Source organism: Mustela putorius, unplaced genomic scaffold (genome assembly GCF_011764305.1).
Source record: "Mustela putorius furo isolate JIRA1106 unplaced genomic scaffold, ASM1176430v1.1 tig00003836_pilon_pilon_pilon, whole genome shotgun sequence".
In the NCBI taxonomy this organism is placed as follows: domain Eukaryota; kingdom Metazoa; phylum Chordata; class Mammalia; order Carnivora; family Mustelidae; genus Mustela; species Mustela putorius.
In genome coordinates, this window is record NW_025421989.1 from 8167362 (window position 1) to 8174040 (window position 6679).

The following is a 6679-nucleotide window of genomic DNA, read 5'->3' on the forward strand; positions in this document are numbered from 1 at the left end:
TTCTATGGGATTGTTGAATACTATCAGGAATATTTACTGTTTGTGTCAGTTGAAACCTGACAAAATACTAACAAAGGAGTTCTTAAAGCATCACTATGGTTATAATTGGCCAGATTGGAACCTGATATTGAGAGCCTGATAAAAACTTTTTTTTTAGGACTTCTCCCTTAAGCTAAAATGAAAGAAAAGCATTCTGAAGCCACTGTGGAAGGATTTACTAAAATGTTCTAAAGACAGGGAACCCGCTGGCACAGTTGGTTAAGTATCCAACTCTTGTTTTGGCTCAGGCTCTGATGTCAGGGTCATAAGATCCAGCCCCCGATGGTCTCCATGTTCAGGAAGGAGTCTGCTTGAGACTCTGTCTCCCTCTCCCTTTGCCCGCACTCCACCCGCACTCTCTCTCTAAAGGAAATCTTTAAAATAAAATGTTCTAAAGAAACCCAGCTCTAGGAGACAGACCATAAGAGACTCTTAACTATGGAGAACTAACCGGGGTTGCTGGAGGGAAGGAGGATGAGGACACGCACTAAATGGATGATGGACATGAAGGCAGGCACCGGTTGGGATGAGCACTGGGTGTTACATGTAAGTGATGAATCACTAAATTCTACTCCAGAAAGCAATACTACACTATATGTTAAATAACTTGAATTTAAATTAAAAAAAAAATTAAAGAAACCCAAGTCTAAATCTGGAACATATAAATCTTTTGATAACCATCTTCATTGCAGATCTTCTCCCTGATACAAAGAAGCAAATGGAGGATAATGTAGTTGGATGGCTGGGTCAGTGGCTAGAAATCCTTCAGACTGCAACCCAGTTCTTTGAGGAATTAAAAATTACCTTACAATTGAGTCTTTCCAAGAATGGAAATGCGGCTCTAAAAACAATTCAAAGCCCACCTATCCTTTTACCAATCCCAAACTCTGCCCTATTCATCCCCAAAGGCTCACAGATACTGTAAAAGATCTGAATTTAGGAAACAAAAGCTCTTCTTGGAGAAACAGCCTTTCCCTGTGGCTTTGAGATGCAAACGTTCTATCTGGCTTTCTCTAGGAACCCAGAGCCATCTCTTGAAGTGCAAACTTCAGGAAGATAATTCTTACAAGAAAAACAAAAAGAAGCTATTTGGAAATTAGGCCAAATGAAAAATCTTAAAATTTTTTCCACAAATATTAGTAAAAGCTTTAGCCATCTGAGCAGGTAACTCTAACTTTCTCTGCTGGAAATTTAGATACAACCATTCTTTTTTAAACTAACGAGTTTTGCATTATCATACCTGTCCCATGGCTAAAATTTTAACACGGAAAGCTATAAGATCTCTGTGTCTTGTATGTGTGTCTGTCTGTTATATATGTGCGGTATTTTTCTACCTCCAGATGGTATTTCCAAAATTAATTTGTAAAAACTTCTTAATAGGCTTAAAGACAAACAAGTATTCATATAAATCAAACAAACTCTCAGAAAGAGAAACCCAAATGTTTTTCAAGTTCACATCATGTAGGATAATCTTCAGTAAGTAAAAGTTAGTTTAAATGTGTTGGTTTAATTAAAACAGGCATGTCTTTAGAATTACCGGCATTAAAACAAAATACTTGAATTTACCTAGGTTTACTAAAAGTCAAATAAGCTAACATATGTTATCTCTGTTATAGGATATATCAGCAAGAACAGTTAGCTATTTAATGTCTCATGAAATTTTCATGAGTAATCTAAACATAAGTGTTAAGAACAAGTAAATAAGTGTCAGTAGAAGTTTATATATTTTCAATAATAAATATTCTCTACGGTATGTCTACTTAAATACAGTTTCCCAAATTTTTTTGAGAACTTGAAACCCTAGTTATACTGAGATAAATTAAATGATGGCTATTCATTGAGTATCTCAATCATTCCAACTAGGAGAAAATAACTAAAACATTAATTACTGAACACAGCTTTATCCACTTTTGGCTTTCTTTTACAGAGGAACTAAAGATATTTGGATCGATTAGTAGACATCTTTTGTAACACATCAAAAATCTTACTGAGGAAGAATATACTTATAGAAACTGTGAAATATATTTATAAATTTCCCAATCCATAGAATGTCAGTGTAACCAACAGTCAATGTTGCTTACGTCTCAGTTTTCACTAGAAATAAAGGACTCTCCGGATTAAGAATTCTAATCAACATATGTAATTTAAACTACTTAGGAGGGGGGGCCTGGCTGGCTCAGAGAAACATGTGACTCAGCTCTCAGGGTCATGAGTTCAAGCCCCACGGGGGGGGGGGGGCATTGAGATTCCCTGAATAAATAAAACTTTAAAAAAACAAACCTACTTAGAAATAATAAGGGTGAAAGGAAACTACTGCATACTCCTGAAACCAATATTATACTGTATGTTAACTAACTACAATGTAAATAAAAAATGGATACAAAAAAAAAAAAAGGAAGGAGGAAACTACTATGTATCTATTACCTGAACTGGATCCTGAATTCTAGTTTCCTCAAGTGTCTGGCTACAACTCTCCAGGCTAACGTTTCTAATTTTCTCCCACCTTTCTGACTTGGAATCACCAAGAACCAAGGCTGCCCTTGAACCTCCCTGGAAGAAATCTTAACCGGTCCTTCTCACTGCCAAGACCACAAACTTCAGGACTTGAACTTGGGTCCACTTCTCCCCATGAAAAAGGGCTCCTCCAGACTCTTGGAATGGCATGCCAGCTGGAGATCTAAAATTCAAGTTGACTAGGGAGGTTCCTCCTCAGAAGCAGATGGCATCTTGAGGCGGACAGCTCCTCCAAGATCATGGATCAAGATCTTCATCTCCATTATTCCTTCTTCTTCTCCTTCTTCTTTATTCCTTCTGCGTTTCCACCACTTGCCTCTTCTCTCTGGTAACGCACAGGAAAATAACGCTCCTTCACCAGGGCAACTATTGCTGAACTACTGCTCAGGCCATAGCTACACAATTCAGTCTCCAGACGTTCTTGCTAAGATGGTTTCGGATAAGAAAACTGCTTTAGGTGACTTACGGGCTGAACAGGAGGAGCCGGCGCCACAGCAAATGCTTCCTGCAGCACGTGGACCAACACTCTGGTCTCACAGCAAATACAGTTAATTAACAAACCAGCCGCTTGGCTAAAACAGGCTGATGTCCCCTCTTTGACTTATCTGAGACCCATTGGCTTGTCTCATGGGAGCCCTGGTGAAGTCTCTCCATATTATCATCCTCATAGTTGTCATTGTAATTCCCCTTGTATGGTATGTTCACTCGGAATTCTTTTTTTTTTTTTAAGATTTTATTTATTTATTTGAAAGAGAGATCACAAGTAGACAGAGAGGCAGGCAGAGAGAGAGGGAAGCAGGCTCCCCACTGAGCAGAGAGCCCGACGCGCGGCTCCATTCCAGGACGCCAAGATCATAACCCGAGCTGAAGGCAGAGGCCTAACCCAATGAACCACCCAGGGGCCCCTCAGAAGTCTTAAGCGCATGTTCACAGCCATCAGCAGCACATCAGATGGTCCCACTGGGCTTGGAGAAACAGAAACAAGACGGACAAGATGAACAGCAGAAACATTTCTTCCACGGATCTGACATCGTCACCTATGAGGGTCACAGTGAGACGGCTGCAACGTAACTCTCATGATGACTGAGAGTGACACTCATACCAACGTTTTGGTCATTCTCTCATGTAGAAGAAGAGGACCAAAAGGGGGGAATTGTTAAATTAATTCAACGAGGAGGCTATTAGACTGAGGTAGCTCTAATGCTTTGGCAGCCTAAAACCCAAGCCTGTAAATGCCTCAAGGTCATGACATAAAACACTAAGGGTAACCAGTCACAAATAGCCAACCAGTCTTTACACGATAGCCTATCAAGAACCTCTTTATTTCTGCCTTTTCTCTAAAATAAATAAATAAATAAATAAATAAATCTCTCTCTCTCTGGGCTCCTAACGCTGAAGTAAGTACTCCTCAGCACTTCCCATTTACTTGACTGCAGTTGATTTCTGCTCACATTCTTAAAGATGTTTAATATGCTTCAGTTTATTATTTAACAGGAGAGACTTCCTCTCTGGAGCCTTTTCTGATACTCTGCCTCCTCCTGGAGAGATGTAAGCACCTGTCTGTTCCCTCCAACAGCACACGTGATGCTCACTGCGGGGCCCCTGCTGAAACGTCTCTTCTTCAAGGCCAAGAGTAATACCTGTGTTCTAGCTTGTGTGTCTAGCGTCCGAAACACTGGAGGCTCAATAAAAATCTGTAGAACAGGGTGCCTGGCTGGCCTAGTGGGTAGAGCAGGTGACTCCTGATCTCAGGGTTGTGAGTTCAAGCCCCCATGTTGGGCATGGAGATTACATACACACACACACACATACACACACACACACACACACACACACACACATATATATATAATTTATTTATATAAAAAATATATATATAAATATATGTGTGTGTATATATATATATATATATATACACACACACATATTTTTTTTCAGTGAATGAATGAATGAGGTCAAGGAGAAATGACCAAGGAATGCCTAATATTAATGGCAAACATGTACCCACCACTTATTATGTGCCAGGCACTACACAAACACATGTAGACTGAGTAGATTTATTCCTAAAACAACCTGAGGAGGTTGGAGCCACTATTATCTTTAAATGTGAGGAAACTGCATCACAGAGAGACTAATCTCCTTGTCCAAGGTCACAAACGAGAAGTGACAAGTGTGGCACTGGATCACAAAGCCCTCTATGTTCTCTACCTTTGCACATAAGAGGGAAAAGGATGCTTGGCCCACATTAAAGATGGAGGCCTCTCTAGTGGTTCCCAATCCAGAGGAGGCCAGCAAGGGGTGCTGTCACTGAAGGCTTTTGCATTCTTGGACTGTTTAGGGGCAACAGAGGAAAAGATGTGGCTCAAGCACATAAGAAGGGGTGGAAATGGAGAGAAACAAAAGCAAGCATCTAAAAGTCTTGCCCTGCGAGGTTAGAGTCTGGAAAGGAAATCTCCATTCTCCAACAAGAAAAATAAAATTGCTAATATTCTGATGTGGTTTAGCCATGACAGGCAACTCCTTGTGCCTTAGAGCTCCCCCTGCTATTTATGGGGAACATCACCATCAACAGCTCATTCCTGATAAGCCACAACCTGTAGAAGGATCACAGCTCCAGTTCCGGTTTCACCACTGTATTATTATTAAAAACACAGCTCACTATCCGTCCATCTTCCCCCAACCTGTCCCTCTCAGGGCCCTTATTTTGCCCAGTGGATCTATTGCTCGCCCAACTCATTATGCCAGAAAATCTGGACGTCTCTCAAGATTTCTCCTTCCCTTTCCCCTGTCAAGTCCAACTGGTCACTGAGTTTTGGGCATTCTATTTCATAAATCTGTTATCTGTTCACTCATTCACTAAACATTTATTGTGTGCCAGGACTATGCCGTCTGCTGGATGAGATTCCCCACAGCTCTGCCCTCCCAACTTCAAGGAACGGAGAATCTAATGAGGAGCACTTTGGAAACGAACAGCCCATTCTACTGCAGCACACCGTAAATGTAAGCAACAGGTAGGTAGAGGCTGGGAGGGAATACTGGAGGGCTATGTGATTGGGGGGGGGGGGAGCCCGAGGGGTTTTCTCCTGGCAATGTCCAAGGTGAACTGTGAAGGATGTATAGCAAGAAACCCAGTGAAAGGGAGCGCAAGCGCAAATTTCTGGCTGCAAGAATAGAGCACGACTTCAGAGCCGCCAAGGTGGTCTCTAGGCCCATCTTAATCCAGTCACTACACTACCCAAACGCTTTTCATACCTCAAAACAAAGCCCAAAATTCGGCACCTTCTTTCCTGTCTCTGGAGGTTTGGCCTTGGTCTCCCAGCACTTGTCACTTGTTCATCAAGATCTCCTGAGCACCTCGTTGGTGCAGGTACCTCCTGGTACCAGCTTCCCAGTTCTTTCCCCCTTGGGGGAATTTTCAACATACTGCAGCAGACCTAGACCGAGCAACTCCTGAGTGCGGGGTTTGAAAACCATGCCAACACTTAAGATGTTAATGACTTGGTTAAGGACCTCACAGCCTCACTCCCAATGCTCACCCGCCGTCACTGGATGGCTCCAGACCTGTCACCTGCTTGTCCCGGCCCAGGTATGCGCCAGGGCTTTCTTCACTCCCCCACCACCCTTCGCCCACCTAGACCCGACTTGAGCCGGACGTCCTCCTCGCGGAGCCACCCTGGGCAGCGCGCCGCTCTGCTAAGGTGGCCCACGCGGCGCGGCCGGTGGTTGCTGGAAGGTGGCCGCCGGCTGGCCTCCCCGCCGCCACTGCCCACCCCCAGACAGACCCTCTCCTGGGTGCCTCCCAGCCCGGGCCGGAGAGCGCGCGCCCGGCCCGATGACCCCGCGGGCCCAGCCCGCGCCGGCCACCTTTCCCACGATCGCGGGAGGGGGCCGTCCTGCCGGAAGACCGCCACGGGCGTCATTCCCTGCCGGTCTTTGCGGAGCCCAGCAGGACTCGCGGACACGCGCCCCGGCGGGAGCGCGCCCGCCCCGAGACTCCCAGGTCTGGCCACCGCGCGGGGCGGGCCGAGGCGGGACCGAGGGCGGAGCGGCCGCAGCCTCCGCCATTCCCCGCTCCCTCCCCCCACCCCCGCTGCTGCGCGCCACCTCCCCGCCCCCACCCCCCCTC